Below are 14,062 nucleotides of genomic sequence, written 5' to 3' on the forward strand. Positions count from 1 at the left end.
CCAGCGCGGAGCAAAAGCGGCCCCCAGCCCGAGAGGCCGGCACGCCGATCAGTAGGCCCTGATTGCGGGCTAGGCCACAGTGGAGCCCCCCCCCCCCCCCCTCCTCCTCCACCACCAGGCCGGCCCCGGATGGATGCACGCCGAGGTACCGGGTAAGACCCACATGTGGATGCTGCCAGTTGGACTCGGATTTTTTTTTTTTTTTTTTTTAATTCGGCCACTCGACCCATCCCAGGTGGAGAATCGGCATTGGGGGGAGACCGGCGCCGCGCCAACCGCTCCGCTCTCCGGAGAATCGGCGGACCGGCATCGGGGCAACGTCACGCGATTCGCGCCCAGCCCGGTAATTCTCCGTGCCCGGCGTCAGCTGAGAGAATCCTGCCCCTCGTGTTGTGGGTTTTCACTGAGAGTTTAAGACAGCCAAGGTCTTTGTGTTTGGATTACAGTATAATGAAAAGCCAATGAGTTCCATTTCACACACGTCTAATATCTATTAAGGTTCAGCATCCCTGGTGAAACATGGAGACGAGTTTTTGCAAACTCCATCTCTGTATCTTTTGGTCCATATTTAATCAGTTCAAATAGCAAAAATCACATGGTGTGCTGCAGCCACCTTAAGAGCTTTGTGTTCCCTTTGAAAGCTTATCTTTAACATTTGTGATATCCTCCTACCTGTTCTGGGCATGACAACTGTCAACATGTTGCCCAACAGAATAAGGACCAATCATCAGTGTTTTGTAAAATTGGAGTAAATATGAACTGTGCGGTTTTAAACTGTACCAATGATTGATTCTGGCTTTGACTTTGTGCCACATCAAAAGCATTATTCATATTTTAAAAGCCAAGTATGTGTGTTTCCTGATGATTACTGCCTTGTTGCATATGTGCTATTTGCTCAAGACACTTATCCAATTATTCAGAAGCTTTAGGCCATTAACGCTACACAATTATGACAAGATTTAAATGCAGTTGAAACTTTTGGGGTCTGATTTTCATTACCAAAGATAGAAATCAATAAGCAATGTATTAGAAACTTTCTTTTTTTTTAACATTCCAATCATCCCATCTGCTGAGTTTGCTGACTTCTCCATACAACAAACAAACAGACAATCTAAAGTTTAACTCACTGTGATTCAATGTAAAATATATCAAAATGGCTTCCAATTGCTTTAGTTCATTTGGATTATTGGGGAAGGTGAAGCTCACTAGATGAATACACCAAGTGATCTGGTACTGAGCCATACTAACCAGAAAGTTCTGTATTTGATCTGTGGTTTGTGCCGTTACCTGGTCTCAGTCAAGGTGCAGATGAAGTACCACAATTGAGTCCAATGTTACCGGATAAGTGAGGGGAGAAGAACATATGACATGGATACCAATTCTAATGACTAGGGTCATCCTTTATGGTGACTGAATAAATCAGATTGTATTTTATTGGAAGGAATTGAGAGGTTTTTTAAAAAAAACAATTTTTCTTGGAATTGTTTTCCACAATTTAATCTTTTTTATGTTTAGGCCATTGGTCATGTTGACCAAGTCAAACACATTATGTGGGGTTACAGCAATTTATTGCTGTTTTCGGATTCATGTTTGTGATCCAGTTCATCGTCGTGTACAATATGTTTATCGGTGTTCCCGCCGATGGCCATCCAGTGATCCTTGCTGGAAATTATTATGCTGCACAGATATTATTTAGTTCGCCTGGTGAGGATTCCTTCTCTCCTCCACATGATCACAAGACTCAGGTGAGATGCCAATAGGCTGATGTCGGTACAACTATCTCTTTGCGTCAGTCACTGCTTTTGATACAGAACAAGAGGGAAAAAATATAGGGTTGAGGAATAAAAAAAGATCGGGAGGCTAATGTTATAATATTTGCAAGTTATTTCAAAAATCAGCAATAAATACTACTAATATGTTTTAATGTACATTTTAGAGTACAATAGGCAATACTAATATTTTCACGAACCTAATTTACAACATTGCATTTACACTTCAGAGGATACACGGCAGGAAAATGTTTTAAAATATGTTGTATTACAACAGCCAAAATGTATCAGGAATATTTAATATATGATAATCAGAAAATTTGAAATCTTAAAGACCTTGTACATATAGCCTTTACACTGGCTAGACTCCAGCAGATGGTGAATAATGAGACATTATTCTGACCCAATTAGCAGAACAATTGACAGGTTAGCATTTGCAAAAGTCATACTGAAGGCTTGCACAATGCACTTTATTGGACACCTACTCTTAGATGTACTAAACAGATCTGCCTCCACAGAATGAAACTGGGGAATTTTTTGGCCTTTAAAGCAATCTTAAACTTTAATAAGGTGCACTGCAAAATGGTTCGCACTGAATTGCAAATGGTGTGTGAAATACAAATCAACTCACCATATTTTACAAATAAGACAACCCTTGTTGATTAAAGACACAAATTCACTGCACTTGAATAAAATGCAGCAAGTACTTGCCTTCTAAGATTTTGCCACGGGTAAGTGCTATACCTTTATCCTTTCCACATAAGTCAACCTGTGCTGTACACAGGACAATTACTGTTGACTGGATTAATTAGCTGGTGTAAAATAGCTTTAGACATTGACTCCATTTTTTAGAAATTCCTGACAAGATTCTCTTCAAGAATGCCTAAACCAATCAAATCAATATTTTTTGGCTTGACTACTGCTTTTCTAGAAGGAAAGACTTGCATTTGCATAGCGCTTTCCACAAAAGCAGACATCTCAAAACACTTTACAGAGAATCAAGTAGTTTTTGAAGTGTAGTCACAGTTGTAATTTAGGCAACAAAGCAGCTAATTTGCACTCCACAACAGCAATGTGATAATGACCAGATCATCTTTTTTTTAACCATCATTAATATTAAACAGTGAATAATCGTCTAACACTTCACATTTTCCCCTTGAACTGTGATTTTTAATCATTTGCTTCCTTATGATAATTAGATTCAGGCTACACATCATAATACTCAAACACAATTTGGTTCAGTGGTAACTCTCACTGGAGTCAGATAGTTTCTGGCTCCAGGACCTGGTCATGTCATTGACTGACACTTCACTGAGGGAGTGAGGGAGTGAGGGAGCACTGCATCGTTGGAGGTGGCATCTTTTGGATAAGATGTTAAACCATGCGGAGATGGGTGTAAAAGATCCCATGACACTAATCAAGAAAAAGCAAGGAGTTCTTGGGGATGGAATTCTCCCAAGCCCCCCACCAGCGGGTTCAATGGCAGGGAGAATATGACAGATGGCTCTGAAATCGGTTTTGCACCAGTGTGAATTTACAGCGGGCGTTTCCACTGGTGCTCATTATGGCGGGTCAGAAAGCCTGCCAGCAGCCAGCGGGAACCACATTTGTATCCAGCTAATGGGATGCAAAAGAAAGCCCAAGTGTTTTGGCTGACATACATCCCCCAATCACCAAAGCAAACTAATTGGGCGCGGTCTTCCCAAAAGGGAACAAAGTCACCTAGCGAGCATGTTTAGCTACTCGCAGTGCCGAGAAACAGATGACTATTCAACATGATTCATGTTGAATAAGGACCCTGAACGGGGCGCACATAGCCCCATTTTGTACAATGGGGAGCTCTGCTCGTCGGACCACTCTGTTGTAGCGAGAGATCGGGACAGTATTTTTAAATGTTGTCCCAATCTACAAGGCCCTCAAACGAAACCCCGACCTCCACGCCCCACCCCCTTCCCGACCCAATCACGCGGGTGCAAAATTTGCCAGCTTGGCACCTTGGCAGTGCCAGGCTGACAACCAGGTGGCACTGCAAGGGTGCCAGACTGGCACTGCCATGTTACTCAGGTGGCACCAGCAGTGCCAGGGCACCACCCAATCTAAAGGCCATGAACTGGGGACCTTCGATCCCCTTGGAGATCCCCACGAGTGCCGTTCTGTCTGGTTTGTGGGGGCCAGTACCAAACTGCGCTCACCCAAAGTCTCTGAGGTAAAGGGATTGAATTTCAAAGCCTCAGGTACCTCGGGAATCAGCACATTGGCTGAATTGCCCAAAAAAAGTTAATTCACGCATTGTTGGCAGGATTCACCTCGCAACGTCTCCCGAGATTGCATTGAAAAAGTGTCGATCTTGGGAGTGGGGTCTCCCGGCTTTCAACGGCTACGCTGCGCCACAGTGAGCTGCTTCTCCGGTGTAGGATTGCGCACATTGTGTATTCATCTCGATCGGAATTCTCCGGCTGTTGGGATTCTCTGTTCCCAGTGCCAGCGCACCCCCTCCCACGGGATGGCTTCAATGGGAAATCCCACTGACAAACGGAGGAAGTAAAGAAACCTCCCCCCCCTCTCCCCCCCCCCCCCCCCCCCCCAGTGAACAGCGCCCCATCGGAAAACATCCAGCCCCTCACCTGCTGTTTGCGGGATCTCGGGCGGATTCGCTGGTCCCCTAGCCGAGTGTATCTCAGCCACGCACCGCTTCCTGGTGGCGGGATTCTATTCTCCCGCCACTTGTCAATGGGAGAATCCTGAGAATTCCTGCCTTTTTCCGTGCAAAATTGCAGCTGCACTTAGTCTATGTAACAACAGGGACGGAACTTCAAAAATCATCTATTATTCGTGAAGTGTTTTGGCACATTGGAGAACCTTAAGGTACACTATAAATTCTGCATATTTATTTATTTAAGTAAATTAATACTTGAACAATCTTTCAAAGCGGGATGAAAACAAAAATCTAATTCAACAACTCAACTAAGAAGAGCACTGGTGAGAAATGGGGACAGTACTTCTGAAAACATGGATTGTTCTAGTCCTCTTGTGAAGTACTGCCCACCAGTACATGTGCGTACACGGCAACCTGTAAGTCAATGGAACTGTAGTCATAATCGTCTATCGCCTGCAAAGAAGGTCAACAAGCTTTCCCACTGGAGGGGTTTTGCTAATAATACTTTTGTCAGAAGGCCAAGGAGACGAAAAGCAACTAAGCCAAAATGAATTCCTACAATTAATATGATCAGCCCTGCTTGCATCCATTCCCAGTGAAACTCTCATGGAGGACGATAAGCCCTCCATTTGTCTCACAGTTTGAAGTGTTCCCTCTAGCTATTCGATTGTGCCAGTGGAAGATTTTCAGTTGCTGCTACCATGGTTAATTGCCTCTGAAGAAGCTTGTAGTCAATGGAGTAAATGTCCGCTCACTAGATGGCTTTTGAGTTTCCAGATATAAACATAAATAGTTCAGAAAAACAACTCTCATTTCCTCAATCTGAGGGCCAAAACAACCACATGTTCATCAGCTACCAAAAAAGTAAATGAGCTTACCTTCTGGTCCCAGATCTTCTTCCCTGGTCTTTACCTGACGGGAAAGTTTTCACACCCAGGGAGAGAATCCTGTAAACATGCAGTTATTAGGATAATTCCTCCTCAACCTCACTGGAGCCTTTGATATGGTTGCCTGCTCTGGCTGACTTCCTTTAGAATCATAGAACCTCATAGCACCAATGGGTTAAGATGGCTCTTTGAAAAAACTGTTAAATTAGTCCCATGACCCAGCATTTTCCCATAACTCTACCAATTAGTTCTCAACAAATACATTTCCAGAATTGTACACAATACTGCAGCCGAGGCCTCACCAGTGATTTGTAATGGTTCGATATTCCTTCCGGTTCGTCAAGTATTCCAAATGCTTTCTTAACTGGCCTATCAACTTGCCCTGCTACCTTCAAAGGCTTGTGACTGTACACCCAAATGTCCTTCTGCAAGAACCCTCATTTAGATGATATTGCCTGTCCATAGAGGTTTCTGCCAAGGTATATCACTTCACACTTAACTGCATTAAATTGCAGAACTATGTGTGTAGCTAGTTAACCAGCCTGACCATGTCTTTCTAAAGTCTGCTAGTATACTCTTTACTTTTTATTATGGTGCCAAGTTTTGTATCATCCACAAACTTCAATACCATACTTCATGCAAACAAATCTAGGCATTTATATTGAACAAGAAAATGAACGGTCCAATATTAATCCCTGGGGTAATGCTACTAAAAATACATTCTTCTCTCAGAAAAACATCTGTTTAGCATTCCTTCTTGCCGCATATCTCTTAGCCAATTACATGGCCAATTTAAAAAAATATATTTTTATTAAGGTGTTTGCAAAATTTTTATAACAATAACAAAAACAATATCATTAACATGGTAAAATAAACATTTCCCCGCTCGACCCAATATTCACACACCTCAACCATCTGACACCTATCCGCTCCCCCCACCCCCCTTGGAATGCTGCTTCTGCCGACATTTTAATTTTCCCCGAGAAAGCCGACGAACGGCTGCCACCTCCGAGAGAACCCCGACATTGACCCTCTCAAGGCAAACTTTATTTTCTCGAGACTGAGAAACTCTGCCATGTCACTAACCCAGTTCTCTGCAATCGGGGGCTTCGAGTCCCTCCACATTAAAAGGATCCGTCTCCAGGCTACCAGGGAGGCAAAGGCCAGGGCGTCGGCCTCTTTCACCCCCTGAACCCCCGGCTCTTCTGACACTCCAAAGATCGCCACCTCCGGACTCGGCACCACCCGTGTTTCTAGCACCGTGGACATTACATGGCCAATTAACCACCAGCCCTTTAATACTACATGCTTCCACTGTCCCAGTAAATCTGTCCAATGTGGTACTTCATCACATCTACTACACTACCTGCATCGATCCTCTCAATCACTTTAATCATTGTCCATCTCAGCAGCATTGCCCTCACTTGGTTCCACTCTTACATATCCAATCATAGCCACAACAATGACTTTTCTTCCCACAGTAATGTCACCTCCAGCGTCCTTGATTTAAATAGATAAGCAAATGAAGATGTTTGTAAAATTCTTGAGACAGATTTCAAGAGTGTTGAGATATGTCTGGAGGAAACATTTGATGGGGCTTTTTTTGAACGGTCATGTCAAGTGTCTTTTGCAATGTATAAAATGCATCATATCAAGAGAAGACGTTCAGGAGCATCCAAAGCAAATCTTGGCCAATGGCCTTACCAAATGGCATGATCCTGATAATCTACAGTCTTCATATTGGAAGGCAAAATAACCCATGCCCTGCTTTACCAATCATAACCATTTTAGCTTCTGGAATAGCAATGGATTCGCATTTACTAATATCACTCACCTGAAACTCAGTGATTGTGGAGAATGTCAGTGAAGATATCACTTTAGGAATGGTTCTTTCTGCCCAATCTATACCGAATGCCAAGAATGCATCTTCATGTTCACAGTTGTGATTGTTTGAAAATCTAATCAGTACAGTATGCAAAACGAGGAGCTTTCACATCGCAGTGTGTCTCAGAGCCCCGTGTGTGACTAGTCAGCAGCTACTTTGTTTCAAATTACTTCATTTTTACTTTCAGGACTTTTCATGGGATGTTGGAGTTTCTGGTAAGGCCAGCATTTATTGCCCATTGAGAGGTAGATTTGAATAAGTCAAAGCCTTTAATTCCTCTGGGAAGCAATTGAGTTACAAAGGCTCTCCTCAGCATGGCAGTAGGTCACAGAGGAGCAGAAAAGTCCAAACTTTAGGGCACAATCTAACTAAAAATAGAGTCTGTTCTGGACGGGATTCTGGAGGACCACCCGAGGACCACCCGAGGACCACCCAAGGACCCCCCCCTCCCCCCCGACCGTTCCGCCTGCTCCCCATTTATGGGAACCAGTACTGAACAGTGCCCGACTCCTCAGCGAGGCCGATAAATGCAGGGGGGCCATTAGATCCAACGCGAGTAAAGCTAAGTAGGTTCTTAAACTCACTTAACCGCGCAATACTATCCCGGCTTTGGTCACTGTCTGTGTGGAGTTTGCACATTCTCCCCGTGTCTGCGTGGGTTTCGCCCCCACAACCCAAAGATGTGCAGGGTAGGTGGATTGAACACGCTAAATTGCCCCTTAATTGGACAAAATGAATTGGGTAGTCTAAATTTAAAAAAAACATACGATACTGCATCCCACCCATTGTGAGCAGGACCCAGTACGCAACATCTCGTGAGATCTGGTTAGATCTCGTGAGGCGTAACAACCATCGGGAATCCCGGGGGAGGACTCTCCTGGGATCTACCGGCTGTATTGTGCCTCAGTTCCGATGGGATGTGGCCAGTAGATCATGCCCATATTGTAGTTATTGCTGAGGTCAAGGGAAGGAGAGATTCTAACAGTAGGTAGTCATTTAATCACCACCAATTTGGCTTTGACGTACTTGATATTATAATCGCGATGGTTCAACCACTATATCATCATGGAAAACTGGGAAGTGATGAAACGGCAATGTCATTTCAGTCTAAGTACAAAGTGAAAAGCTAAGGTTTGATTTGCACTTCCACCTGACACACCCATCAGTCTAAAGCCTTTAACACACTCAATGTGGAAGTGCAACAAATTAAACTTACTACATTCAACACAGTTAGAGGCATGACAGCGGCGGAATACTCCGGAGCGCCGGCAGCCCACCCACGGGTTTCCCGACAGCATTGGGTGGCCACCAGGGCGAATCCCATTGGCTGGCTGCGGGAACGGAAAATCCCAACCCTTCATCAAGGAGTGGCTTCTTTCCACCCCCACCCCCCCCCCCCCCTCCCCCCCACTATGGGAATAATGGATCATCTACCCACCTCCCGCAAAAGCACACATGTATGAGGGTGACCTGTGCCCCTTTCAGCCCCACCTCTCAAACCCCCTCAGCCACAACCCCTTCAGCCACCGTCCAGCCCCCACTCCTTGGCGTTACCAATGGTGCACATTCTCCTGGCACATGGAACTGATATCCAGGCAATGACTCTCTGGACTGGTGAGATGGACCTCGAGTGGGGTCAAGGTGGTCAGCCCATTGCTCATGTGCCCCTCTGCCAGGCTGCAGAGGGAGGGTCTCCCCCAAGGGTCCTGGGGGTCCCATGTCTGAACTGCCTCTCCCAACCCTCAGTAACCTGAAGATCATTCTTGGCATGGTGATCTCAGGCACCCCTCTTTTCAAGATCTTCATCCTGGTCTGACTGTTTAAACTTCAAAGTGGCCTTCTCACTCTGAACTGCTCTGTCTGACAGCTGAGGAGCAGACCACGGTGCAGCTGCACAGTAGTTAGCACTGATGCCTCACAGCTCCAGGGACCCGGGTTCAATTCCCATCTCAGGAATTGCCTGCATGGAGTTTGCACGTTCTCCCCCGTGTCTGCGTGGGTTTCTTCCGGGTGCTCCAGTTTCCTCCCGCAGTCCAAAGATGTGCTGGTTAGTGGATTGGCTATGCTAAATTGCCCTTAGTGTCCAAAAAAGGGTTGGTGGGGTTACTGGGTTACGGGGATTGAGTGGAGACATGGGCTTAAGTAGACCGCACTTTCGAAGGGCTGGTGCAGACTCGATGGGCCAATAGGTCTCCTTCTGTACTGTAACTTCTAATATTCTATGATTCAGACAGTTCAGTGAAGAATCAAGCCAGGAAGACTTTCCCTTTCCTCACATCTGCTCCCTCAATGCAATGCTTTCGAAGCTGTTGCCTTCCAAAGCGTCGCCAGGAATTTCACTGGACAGGATGGGTTTCCAGTGGGAAGAGAGAATCCCAATTGCTGGAGAATTCTAGCCCACAGTTTGAAATATTTTTCGGGAGAATTGTGTCTGATATCATCCCATTCACCAGACAGAGCAATAAAGTCACAAGGTGAACAGAAAATCTGGCAGAGATACTGTGGATCAGTATGTAAATTAACCCAGTGTATAAGACAACCCCATTTTCCAGTCCCATGAATCATACTGTTGCATATTCCTGGCATATAAGTATTTTCAGCAACAACGTGCTAAACTTACATTCAAAGTCAGATTCCACTTTTCACCGCTCAAACGCATGTTTTATTTATCTGTAGCTTGTAACCAGGTGCAAGGAATCAAGCAGGTGTTAAGGTTGCAAAGTTGCACAGGAGTTTAGGACATTCTGTGATGAATTCAGCTAATTCAGGGCAGCACGGTGGCACAATTGTTAGCACTGCTGCCTCACAGGGCCAGGAACCTGAGTTCAATTCCGGTCTGAGGTGTCTGTGTCCATTTGGGTTTCCTCCGGGTGTTCCGATTTCCTTCCACAGTCCAAAGATTTGCAGGTTGGTTGGATTGGCTGTGCTAGATTGCCCCTTAGTGTTGAGGGTTGTGCTGATTAAGTGTGGTTACAAGGTTGCAGGGATAGAGTGCTCTTTCAGAGGGTCGGTGCAGACTCGATGGGCCGAATGGCCTCCATCTGCACTATAGGGATTCTAGGAATTCCAATGACATTTCAAAATGGCAGTCACCCGCACCCATACTGGCGGTTCACTTTTGTATTCGGCATGTAAATCAGCATGCAAGCTAATTTAGACAGGCATCAAGACAGATGCAGGCCTGGAGCGCTAAATGGCCTATTCCTGTGCTGTTCTTTGTTTGATGTGTTTTTGGAGGGATTTTTTGAGGCTTCAAAGGTCAACTTATATGGTGGCATCTACGGTAACAGTTCTATGGCCTTGCGAGGTGTTGTTATGTAATAATGGACAGTAGGGAGTAATAGCAAGGTTCAAATAACGTTGTTAGCCACAAGAGTGAAGCTTTTCCTATTCATATCAGTGATATAAACACAGATTAGATCACAGATTTCAAATCCCCACTATAGCCATATGTACTGGGATTCCTGTCAAGAGAAGTTTTATTTTTGGTCTCACACAGATCTATTTGATATCTGTGGTCAAAGTTATATTGTAAAAAGGTTTTTTATGAGGTGCCAGTGGAGTGGAGGATCCAAGTACCATGTAATCAATAAAGATAGGACAAAATGAAACAAACATGATTTTATTTGATTCCTTTTATTTAGATCAATTCTGCCAAGTCTCTTGCAAGGTTCCATGATAAACTGACAACATAGATTACTGCGGAACCTTCACAGAAGGGCATTGACAATATTATTACTGGAGGCCGGCAGCAAAATCATCTGTAATTGGTCACAGGAAGATTGTATGTCCACGTTATTTTATAAGCAATAAACACATAGACACAGCTTTCCACTCAGCCCATCACTAACTATATTTGGACTATAGTTTATGTTTCCTAACAGCTGAAACAATCTACTTTAAAAAAAATTTTTAGAGTACCCAATTCATTTTTTCCAATTAAGGGGCAATTTAGCGTGGCCAATCCACCTACCCTGCACATCTTTGGGTTGTTGGGGTGAAACCCACGCAAACACGGGGAGAATGTGCAAACTCCACACGGACAGTGACCCAGGGCCGGGATCGAACCTGGGATATCGGCGCCGTGAGGCAGCAGGGCTAACCCACTGCGCCACCGTGCTGCCCGAAACAATCTATTTCAAAGTACTGCACATTTCAACACGACTCAATCGCCTGATGTCCTTCCCACATTGCAGCTTCAACATTACTGTTTAACTCTCCTCCATGGCGGGGTTGGCAAACACAAGTTAGTGTTACTAATCCTATATATAATTTAACACCTCGCTTAAATTCGCCACTTGTTAGAATCGAACCATGCGAAAATGAAAATTGTTGTGGTTGTCATCTCAATCCCAGGGCATCACTCAGGGTAATGGCCAAGGCCCAGCCATCTTCAGCTGCTTCGTCAAGGACTTTCCTTCCTTCAAAAAGGTGAGAAGTTGGAACATTTTTTTTAGAATATTAGAACAGTACAGCACAGAACAGGCCCTTTGGCCCTCGATGTTGTGCCGAGCAATGATCACCCTACTCAAACTCACGTATCCACCCTATACCCGTAACCCAACAACTCCCCCTTAACCTTACTTTTTAGGACACTACGGGCAATTTAGCATGGCCAATCCACCTAACCCGCACATCTTTGGACTGTGGGAGGAAACCGGAGCACCCGGAGGAAACCCACGCACACACGGGGAGGACGTGCAGACTCCGCACAGACAGTGACCCAGCCGGGAACCGAACCTGGGACCCTGGAGCTGTGAAGCATTGATGCTAACCACTATGCTACCATGCTGCCCCTATTTGCCGATGATTTCACAATGGTAGTATCATTCATGACTCCTCACGTGCAGCAAGACTTGGACAATATGCAGGTTTGGGCTGGTAAATAGCAAGCAACATTCCAGCCACACAAGTGACAAGCAACAATCATCTCAACACAAAGGAATCTAGTCATCTTTCCTTGATGTTCAACAGCATTACCATTGCTCAAGCACCCAGTATCAGCACCTGGAAGATATTATTGACCAGAAACTCAACTGGACCAGCCGTGTAAATACTGGGTGAGATTTTACATAGGAACAGGTCATTCAGCCCCTCGAGCCTGTCCCACCATTCAATGAGATGATGGCTGATTTTTGGCCTATCCCCATGTACCTGCTGTTGGCCCATATCCTTTAATATCTTTCTATAGCTGCAACATAACTTCTGGTTTTTTTAAATCTCTTTATTCTCCTCATGTTCAACATTTTCATCAATAAGCAACTAAAGAAAAAACAAACAAAAACAAATACAATAACAATCCCCACACAAACCGCACCCCTCTCAATATAAACATCCACCCATACATTCCAGGTAAAAAACACAAATTAAAAATCAATCCGTAAACAGTGTAACCAAAGACAACAATACCCCCGACGCGCCCCCCCCCCCCCCCCACACTAATGTTCAATGGCAACCAATTCTCAAAAGTCCTAATAAACAGCCCCCATGAACTGCAAAGCACTCCCCAATCCCCCCCCCCCCCCCACCCCCTCCCCCAAGAGTCAAAGAAATTCAAGTAGGTGCCCCTGCCAAGCTGTGTCACAGGATAGAGAAACTAACCTCCACCCCAACAGGTCCTGCCTCTGGGCAATCAGCGAGGCAAAGGCTGACATCTGCCCCTGCACCCGCCTGCCACCCGAGCCACTCCAACCCCCCCCCCCCGGAAAAGGCTTCCAGAGGCATTGGTTCCAAGTTCACGAGCATTATCCCCAAGATGACCCTGAAAAACCTCCCTCCAACAAACACCTCACATTCCACATAACTATTCTAATCGGGGGCCTCTCACACCCCCCTTCACCATCCATCATCCTCATCAATCCAGGCCCTGCCCACTGGGCCTGGCCCACCCTGTCCGACTGTTACCATCGGGCCCCTCCCACCCCTCCCAGAATCCTCCCATCCATTTCCTCTCAATAACACCTCACTCATCAGTCCCCTACCCCAACTTTTCACACCTCCCACGCCCATTGAAACCTGTTCTACCAAGCTCTGGTGGCCACAGCCGTCCCCCCCCCCCCCCCCCCCCGGCACTCCCGTTCACTGGCCAGCTTGAGCTAGCCAGTGTGGAGGCCCCTGCCCAGGCCCCACACCCCTCCAATTTCCTCCCTCCAGGAAAAAAAAGAAATCCCCTTCAACACACAACCCCAGCATAAACACACAAACCCCAAAAGAACCGTCATTGCAAAAGAAAATCCCAACACTTACCTTGTCCAAATAGGCAACTTGAACTCATTTAGCACATATAACAGGCAGTGAAAAATAGAGCTACATAAACTTCTGTGTCTTTGTACTCCAATCCTTTTGAATCCCATTAGCCTTTTTGATTTTCCAGTCCCCCCCATGGCAGATTCTCTGGCAGCGGAGGCGGTTCACCATTGGCTGCTGGTATTGTGGGGGAGGGGGGGGGGGGGCATTGTGGTAGGGGGGAGGCGGGGTGGGAAAATCCCTACCTGTAACTGCAAGAACAGGTCAGAGGTTGGGAATTGTGGAGCAGGTAACTCCCCAAACCCTGATCCACCATCTAAAAGATACACGTTGGGAGTGTGTTGAAAGACTCTCCATATGGTGTGCCTGTTGCTCCTACATTACTCAGAAAGGTTTGACAGCCTCCTGGAGAAAGAAACCTGCTTAAATTGGCACCCCATCCACTACCCTGAACATTCCCATTGCTACCTGTGGCACAGGCTGGCAGCATATACAAGATGCACTGCAAGCAACTCGTCAACACTCCTTTGGCAGTGCTTTCGAAATCCATCCATAAAGGCGCGGGCAGCAGGCACATGGACACATCACCACTTGCAAGTTTCCCTCAAAGCCGCACAGT

The sequence above is a fragment of the Scyliorhinus canicula genome, chromosome 22 (genome assembly GCF_902713615.1).
Source record: "Scyliorhinus canicula chromosome 22, sScyCan1.1, whole genome shotgun sequence".
In the NCBI taxonomy this organism is placed as follows: Eukaryota; Metazoa; Chordata; class Chondrichthyes; order Carcharhiniformes; family Scyliorhinidae; genus Scyliorhinus; species Scyliorhinus canicula.